Source organism: Cherax quadricarinatus, chromosome 4 (genome assembly GCF_038502225.1).
Source record: "Cherax quadricarinatus isolate ZL_2023a chromosome 4, ASM3850222v1, whole genome shotgun sequence".
In the NCBI taxonomy this organism is placed as follows: domain Eukaryota; kingdom Metazoa; phylum Arthropoda; class Malacostraca; order Decapoda; family Parastacidae; genus Cherax; species Cherax quadricarinatus.
The window spans coordinates 1,310,980-1,320,939 of NC_091295.1; positions in this window are offsets into that span (position 1 = coordinate 1,310,980).

Here is a 9,960-nt window from a genome sequence, read left to right on the forward strand (position 1 = left end):
TGTTCTGTGTGACTAAGTTATCAATACAGCTTAAGGCATCATGTTTGGCTTCAAGACGAAGCTTTGGTTGTGATTTAAGAAGAGTTTTGGGGGGAAATGGAGGAATGGTAGTTTGGAATGGGGTAATATCCCATGGAGCAGGGAAATGTCTCTGTTGTCCAACTTGATATAGATCATGTAGCTGGTTCATGCGGAGGTCGGTTCCAGTTTTTTCGATCCATCTGGAAGGATGTTCACCAGTGCTGAGGAAAGTTTGGAGGGCTTCTGTGCAGGGGTTTGAATGGGCTAGCCTAAGCATATTGACCCCAATAAGGATATTTCTTTCAGTAACACGATCTCTAATGCTTGGAATATTAAGTTCTTCCCGCATATTTAAAATTTTGGCAGTACGAGGGCATCCTAGGATGATCCTCATTGCTTCGTTTTGCAGTTTTTCCAGCCCTCCAAGCTTCCAGTCAGACACGAGTGCAAGTAGTGGCGCTGCATAATCAACCAATGATCTAATATAAGCAAGATACATCATTTTCACAATTTTAACATTAGCACCATACCTGGGATGAAAACCTGCCACAACTCTAAGTGCTCTCAGCCTTTCTTTGTATTGGCGACAAAGTCTCGTTACAACAGGTCCAAGTAGTGGAACCTCAAACCCTAGATACCTGTATCTGCTTACATATTCTAGAAGAGACCCATCATGCAACTGGATCTGACGAACTGTGCCTCTCTGCTGAGGAGGACGCCTGTTGAGTATCTTTGTTTTATCCCCTGAGATTATTAACCCCAGGTCCTGACACGAGGCTAAAACATGATTAAGAATGTTTTGGGTGTTGGAGAATCCGGTAGTGTGAATCATTATGTCATCAGCAAAACTAACCATATAATGATGGGGCTGGCTAGGCATGGCATTAAGTAAGGCATTAATCAAAATGTTGAAAAGGGTGGGACTAAGCACACCTCCCTGTGGGGTTCCTAATTCAAAATCTTTAGTTACACTTCTATGTCCCTGGAACAACACAGACGACTTTCTGTTGGACAGGTAACCTTTAATCCAGCGGAGAAGCCATCCTCCAACATCCATTCTGGCAAGTTCACTAATGATTACATGTCTGTTGGCTACATCAAAAGCGGATTTAAGGTCAAGGAACGTAGTGTATGAGCTGTCAGTGTGCAGAGTGAGAAAGGTGGTAATGCAATGATGCACACTCCTTCCATGCATGAAGCCATGCAACCGGGGTGACAAGAATTCCTTAATTCTGTGCATAAGACGATTAAGAATCATCCTTTCAAATGTTTTACACAAGCAGCTAGTAAGGGATATTGGGCGAAATGAGTTTTGTTGATTGGGCTTTGGAATGGGAATAATGAGGCTATTGGTCCATGATTTAGGGAGCTCCCCAGTGACATAACTCATGTTATATAATTCAAGTAAAGGATTACCTGGTACTCGACACAGCAATCTGAGTATGTTGTAAGTAATACCATCCTCACCAGGCGACGTGGAGTTGCCCTTAGTTAGTGCTGCATCAAGTTCATAATTAGTGAAAGGAATGTTGCAGTCATCTGCCTTGCTGAGCATAAAGCAAACAAGTCTCTCCCTTGCATCATATTTGTCCATTAATTTCGCCTGTGTGGTACTGGGAAGACTGTCATAGCTAGATGTAGCAGCCCAAGCACTGACTAACTCATTCGCCCTATGCAAGGGATGAGGGTGCGCGATCTGCCCAGTTCTGTTACCCTTAATTCTATTTATGTCCCTCAATGCCCGGCTAAGTGGGGTGTGAGCATTGAGACCATTGACAAATTGTTCCCAGTCTGTTTGCCGCAGCTCTGTCATACGCTCTCTGGCAGCAGCAAGGGCAGTTTGGAAGAGGCTCAGCATTTCAGGGGTACGATGGTTTCTATAGGCTAGGCCTAGTCTGCGAGCAGTACGTTTCAATGTTCGAAGTTTAGAATCATTGTAATAGGTATGATTTTTATAAGACTTATGATTATTATGGAAGTCATTTGGATTTAGAGTAGTAGGAGGTTTCAGAGGCGGCTCTAAGAAGTTCTGAATACTGCTTAGTGACCAGATCTACCTGGAGTTCATTACCTTTGTAACTAGTTCAGCTGTCATAACTTTGGGGTCCAGTCACTGGACCCATTATGTACCTTTGTAATCTTTTGACTACCGCCCACAGGATGGGTATGGGGTGCATAAAGATATTAAACTAAAGTGTGTGTGTGTGTGTGTGTGTGTGTGTGTGTGTGTGTGTGTGTGTGTGTGTGTGTGTGTGTGTGTGTGTGTGTGTGTGTGTGTGTGTGTGTGTGTGTGTGTGTGTGTGGTGTATGTTACTCAACAATCAATATTTGCACCAATAACTCATTACAGTTGTGACCAGGTGTGGAAGTGTGAATTGCTCATTACTCTATAATTTGTTCATGATTGTAGCCAAAGTATAAACGTAAGTAACCATTCTGCAGAATTCATTACCTTTGTAACTTGTGAGCTCATTACCTTTGTACCTAGTTCAGCTATCAAAACTTTGGGGGCCCAGTCCCTGGACCCATTACTTACCTCTGTAATCTGTAAATACCTTTGTAACTTGTCATGATTGTGACCAGACTTACCTGGAGTTCATTACCTTTGTAAATTGTGAGTTCATTACCTGTGGAAAATTTTTTAATTTTCCGAAACTATAGTGCCTAATAGGTGTTTAATGTGTCTATATGGGTCAAAAATGTATTTGAAAATAAGAGTAGAACCAAGAGTTCCCTTTGCGCATGCGCGGATGTGCGGGAGGGAGGGCGCGTATTGTTTTGAATGGTGGTGAGGAAGCTGAGAAAACATGGAACCACGAAATTGACGTTCACGGTGGCCTAAGGATTAATACAGGCCTCATTTCATAATAAGAAGTGTCGTAATTGTTCCTGGTGGAGAGTGAGGGAACGGGATTTACGGGACCACAGTAATAGAGTGGTAAAAGTGTGATAAGAGAAGGACCGGGTGACTGACGCGCCACAATGGACTGTGTCCTGGGGAAAATTACCCTTGGATTAATCATCACTCATCGGTCTCAGATCTTAATGGAGTGACCTCTAGTTTGTATAATAGTTATGAGACGTTAAATCGTCTTGTGAATTGTAATGTAATTAATGATAATAACGCTAAGTTAAGAGAATATGTGAAGTGAAATAAGTCGTTTGCTCCGAGTGAACACGCTAGACCTCGTTGTTAACGAGACGAGGAAAGGGAAACTCCTTGAGTCACGATGTCTAAAGCAGGACAAACCAGCGGATACCTCGTCCTGCTGGAATGAGAATCGTGTCGGTGTAGCAGGACATCGAAAATGAGATGGTGAATCAAGAAATGAGGAATATCAATCACCCACAGTTAAGTAACCCTTCTAGTTATAGCAACCTTAGACTGGCCAGTAGTGGTATGTTATAATTAGATAGGTTACGAGTGATCCAGCTACATCAAGTGACCACCAGAGAACATCTGGTAAGTATTGGGATTATGTACAAATGTTTTCCTTGACGGATGTATCCAGGTGTATCCTACCCCCCTCCCCTTCATTCAGCTAAACTAATATAATCTATACAGTCCACAATTAATTAGTAGCACCGTACTTGTGGGTGCTACCCAATCCATACTGGTCTCGGATAGATATGGATAAGATTGTGAGGTCGAGGGGACCACTTGGTGCGACCAGGGGTGGTTAAGTTTTCTCACATGTCTACACGGGGTGACTACGGTAAACAATATGATTGTCTCCCAATGAGATTACTGGTATGTATATAATGTTGAGGTACATACAGGTAAGCACCCTAGAAAATTTTCCATATCTGCCCGTTGGTCCTTCGAAAACGGATGCAATCAGTGAAAAAATTAATTGAATTAATTACTTAATAATTAAGTGACTGATTGAAGGAAGTGGGTGTAGGGTGCACAAGTTTAATCGATCGTGTGATGGATGACAATTAGCCCAATTAATTGCTAGCACATGTGTGGCTAGGATTTATACAAGAGTAAAGTGCAAGAATTACTCTTATAAGGCGCCTACTTAAGTTGTATAATCAGTGATTTATAATTCTCTAACCATGACTGGATCTAATGGAGTTAATGTGGCTGACAAGTCCGTGAATTTTAGAGTAATGAAAGCATCATTACAGGCTATTAAAAGCCATGTGACGAAGGCATTTGATTTAGTGAATCAAAGAACCGTGAACCCTAATGAATTAAAGTTATATTTAGATGCTTTAGAGAGTAGATTTGATTGGTACAAATTGTGGTTTAAAGACTGTGAAAGAGATCTGCTAGAGAATTGTGCAGATGGAATGGAAATGAATGTTTTAATTAATCAACATTACGAATTGGAAGAAAAACTGTCTTGTAAAAGTAAGGCTTTGAATAAATTAAAGGGTGTAAGCCAGGCAGTTGATCAACCTATTAATGCAAAGGGTGTGTTTGCCAAAACCTCCATAGTACGGTCTGGAGGAAATCAGACTAGGTCGGCAGGAATTAATTGTTCAATTGCAGACCAGCCAGCCAAACAGTTCTAAGGATATAACACATAATGATGCTGAAGTATCTGTCAAGTCTCAAAAGGGAAAATTAATCCCAGTGGTAATAATCATAGTTAAGAGTTAAATAGGCACATATCAAGTCAGGAATCAGTAATAGTGGTTCCTCACATCAAGGTAAGAGGAATAAGTACCTCGGTAAGTGTAACCCGGTTAATAAGAGGTCAGGCAAGGAAAAGAGAGACTGCCTCTTCTGCCAGGGTACTCATTTCACTAAAAATTGTAATGCCTGTAATTCATGGGACATTAAAGTGGAAAGAATGAAAGAACTTGACAGATTTATCAGATGTCTAGACAATCATAATGTAAAGGATTGTCATACCAAATTGAACAGTTGCTATCAATGCAACAAGGGAAAGCACCATGCAGTTATGTGCAGGGTTGTATGTGATTCTTATAATAATGGTGACAATAATGATAATGTTAATAACCCTGACACTACAGTGACTGATGTAAAGGTTGCAGCTAATGGCAATAATGATGGCCTAGCTGAGGTAGCCTTGACGGTGTTGGATGTAAAAATTCAGGATAAAGGGCATAAATCCAAAACCATACGGCGTCACTCTCCTCAACACTGGTACGGGCCATGTAATATATGGCAGACTACCGCCTAGTAATAATGACTAGAGGAAGTAGTGAATACGGTCACGGTGTCTTACTCATGAAAGGTCAACCCAGTACAAGTATTCTTCTATCGAGAATGATGTTGAACCAGTCTAATTTGTGGGAGCTGGACAGCATAGGGATTAATGTAAATGAGGAAAGTCCAAATGATTCCTTTACTCAGGAACAATACCTGAAGGATGTTAAATGTGAATCTGGACATTACTGGGTGCGACTTCCGTGGAAGCTTGACCGTCCAGAATTACCTACTAATTATAGGATGGCGTATGGACAGTTAAAGGACCCAGCTCTGCGAACTGAGCAAGACACCAAAATTGTTGACTGCTTATAATGATATAATTAATAAGCAGTTAAATAATAAATTGTTCTTACTTCAGGCGACGATAAATGCACACCTTAAGTGCACAGGCGGTCCACTGAGCGAAGTAATTGGGTAAATAATCTTATGTGGACAATTTCCGGGTGTGACGTCAACTGAAGAGGAACTAATGAGGATATGTGAAGGGGTTAATGAAATAATGAAGAAATGTGCTGGGACTGACTTGGGATACTGAGAGACTTGTTATTGTTAAAGTCTCAAAATTCCAGTATGCCCAATAAATTAATCCAGGGAGCATAGGCTTATGCCCCTGAGAGAATGGAACACTAATTAGTCCATTTTGAGGGATCAATAAATATAGATGGCCATGGAGTTGGTGCCTGTATGCAGTAATGTGCTGGGGCTGACTTGGGATACTGAGAGACTTGTTATTGGTAAAGTCTCAAAATTCCAGTATGCCCAATAACTTAATCCAGGGAGCATAGGCTTATGCCCCTGAGAGAATGGAACACCAATTAGTCCATTTTGAGGGATCAATAAATATAGATGGCCATGGAGTTGGTGCCTGTATGCAGTAATGTGCTGGGGCTGACTTGGGATACTGAGAGACTTGTTATTGGTAAAGTCTCAAAATTCCAGTATGCCCAATAACTTAATCCAGGGAGCATAGGCTTATGCCCCTGAGAGAATGGAACACCAATTAGTCCATTTTGAGAGTTCAATAAATATGGGTGGCCAGTGAAGATGGAAAAAATTGTACTCCACATTATGTAAGTCGTCTAGCAACGACCTCCGCCCGGCCGCAGTGTGGAAAATTTTTTAATTTTCCGAAACTATAGTGCCTAATAGGTGTTTAATGTGTCTATATGGGTCAAAAATGTATTTGAAAATAAGAGTAGAACCAAGAGTTCCCTTTGCGCATGCGCGGATGTGCGGGAGGGAGGGCGCGTATTGTTTTGAATGGTGGTGAGGAAGCTGAGAAAACATGGAACCACGAAATTGACGTTCACGGTGGCCTAAGGATTAATACAGGCCTCATTTCATAATAAGAAGTGTCGTAATTGTTCCTGGTGGAGAGTGAGGGAACGGGATTTACGGGACCACAGTAATAGAGTGGTAAAAGTGTGATAAGAGAAGGACCGGGTGACTGACGCGCCACAATGGACTGTGTCCTGGGGAAAATTACCCTTGGATTAATCATCACTCATCGGTCTCAGATCTTAATGGAGTGACCTCTAGTTTGTATAATAGTTATGAGACGTTAAATCGTCTTGTGAATTGTAATGTAATTAATGATAATAACGCTAAGTTAAGAGAATATGTGAAGTGAAATAAGTCGTTTGCTCCGAGTGAACACGCTAGACCTCGTTGTTAACGAGACGAGGAAAGGGAAACTCCTTGAGTCACGATGTCTAAAGCAGGACAAACCAGCGGATACCTCGTCCTGCTGGAATGAGAATCGTGTCGGTGTAGCAGGACATCGAAAATGAGATGGTGAATCAAGAAATGAGGAATATCAATCACCCACAGTTAAGTAACCCTTCTAGTTATAGCAACCTTAGACTGGCCAGTAGTGGTATGTTATAATTAGATAGGTTACGAGTGATCCAGCTACATCAAGTGACCACCAGAGAACATCTGGTAAGTATTGGGATTATGTACAAATGTTTTCCTTGACGGATGTATCCAGGTGTATCCTACCCCCCTCCCCTTCATTCAGCTAAACTAATATAATCTATACAGTCCACAATTAATTAGTAGCACCGTACTTGTGGGTGCTACCCAATCCATACTGGTCTCGGATAGATATGGATAAGATTGTGAGGTCGAGGGGACCACTTGGTGCGACCAGGGGTGGTTAAGTTTTCTCACATGTCTACACGGGGTGACTACGGTAAACAATATGATTGTCTCCCAATGAGATTACTGGTATGTATATAATGTTGAGGTACATACAGGTAAGCACCCTAGAAAATTTTCCATATTACCTTTGTAAATTGTGAGTTCATTACCTTTGTAAATTGTGAGTTCGTTACCTTTGTAAATTGTGAGTTCATTACCTCTGACTTGCTCAGCTATCAAAACTTTGGAGTCCAGTCCCTGGACCAATTATGTACCTCTGTAATCTTTTGACTACCGCCCACAGGATGGGTATGGGGTGCATAATAAACATATTAAACTAAACTAAAACTGCTCACAAGGTCATTGTTAAAAGTCTCGACAGAGGTACACTCATAGGAATTATACCAGTCAGTCACATGTGCAACAAAGTCATCATGTTGATCAGGGGAAACATTAAGACGTTTCCGTTTGAATATCCCACCAGGGAGAATAGTATTACCAATATCTAGAGAGGTTAGCCTTGGGAAATGATCAGACGCTATATCTGTTACAATGGAAGACTCACAGCTGGCAGAAGTAATGTTGAAGCCAAGACACAGATCAAGGACACCTCCATAGATATGTGTGGGTTCAAGGTCACCTACAATTTGCACATTATCATGACTGTTTAAGAGTGACAACAGTTGATTGCCATTACGATTACCAAACTGAGAGTTTCCAATGCTTTTATGTCTTGCATTATAATCACCAATAATGAGAGTAGGTTCAGACTGAGCACAAGTTGGGAGCTCCAAGTAATTAAACTTATCAGCAGGAGCGTACAAGTTAAATATGTTGAGAGCAGAGTTCCCAATATAAATCCTAACACCGTGATACTGTAGCCCCTCTGTTTTCTTATGTGCAAGAAGTTGATGGGGAAGTGATTTTTTAATATATAGAACACAAGAATTAGTAGATTTGAGGTTATATGCAACAAACGATGGCAATTTAGGGGGTTGGGATTTTTCAGGGACTCTGCACTCTTGTAGACACACAATATCAATGGATTCAGTGGTTACTTTATGATGCAGGTCAGAAAATCTTTTTCTAAGTGACGCAATATTCCAACTTAAAATGGATAGTTTATACGAGTTTGGTTCCATTATAAAAGTCCAGGGATAGTTTTCAATTTCTCAGCAAAATGAAAAAACTTACTAAATAACAAACAGACATAATCAATATCAATATCATCAGTATTATCCTTATCCATGAGTCTCCTAAGTGCACTTCCATTAGTGAGACCTCTTGGGAGTCTTTGTACACAGAGGTCACTGCGCTCTTTGTCTGTGAATGTATGGAAGGTGACACTATCCCTCGCACTCAACTCTCCGCTTTTATTACACTCATCACTATCATCACATGTATCACTTCCCTCATCATTATGACCAGTGATACATACACCATTATCAACAACCGGGTCATCTCCACACTCAGTATCTATCAATACATTACACTCATCAGGTTGACTATCATGATGGCCTTCACTGCCCTTATCATCTTCACTGTGATTGTAAACACCACTATCAGATTCATCGTTTTTGTGATTATTAACACCACTGCAATCATCAGTTTGTTCATCATCACCACACTCATTTTCATAATGGCTGACTATCTGTGGGTTGATGTACTCATTTGCAACCTCTGTAAGTTTTTCCTCGTGGTGCTCAAGTTGTTGTTTCAAACACCATTGTTGCTTCTCCAGTACTGTTATGCGCAGCTGCATGTTGTGTACCACCCCAGCAAGACTAGCGTCATCAGGAAGTATGAAGTCCCGATCAGCTGAGTCAGGTGGCTGACTGACAGCTGACTCAGCCAGACAGATGGTGTCAACACCAGCAGCATTACTAGTGTTGATAGCAGACGTGATCGTGCTCTGTTGATGTACTCCCAGAGTGACTCGCTCAACCATATTGTCTGAGTTCAGGCATGGGTCAGTATTCAGACATGAAGTATCTGGTAGGCCTATTGCCTCATCATGGGGGGTGATGGGTGAGGCGGGAGCTCTGCGGCTGGCGATGTGGGCAGCTTTCGCTCTGCAGTCAGCATGAGCAGCTGTGACTCCTGGAGTCTTACAATTGATACATTCTAATGCAACGGTCTGGTGTTTCTTGATCATATCATAGCACTGGTGAGAAGGATGGGCCTTGGCACACACTGCACACCAGTGTGACTTAGATGAGCATTTCCAAGCAATGTGACCCCAGCGCTGACACTTGTAGCATCTACGGTGAGGTGCTTTGTACAAAGCTATTTTGTAACTCCTGTTAAGCGCTGCACGAGAGTAGATATATGATGGTGGAGTCCCTTGACCAATCCACTCAGCCAATATCAGATCATTTGGAAGTCGACGAGGGTTTGCAACTTGATCTGACAACAGGAATTTAGGATCCATGTACTTATTGACATTGTGGATAACAATAAGTACTTTAGGTGATCTTGGTGGGGCAGCTTGGAGTTGGATGTTAGCATATTTATGAGTAAGAAGTTTTTCTATGAATGTTGGGTCGTTAGTAACAAAAACGTAATTATCCTCGTCATGACGAAAGCGAATCCGAAGGTTTTTTTCTGGG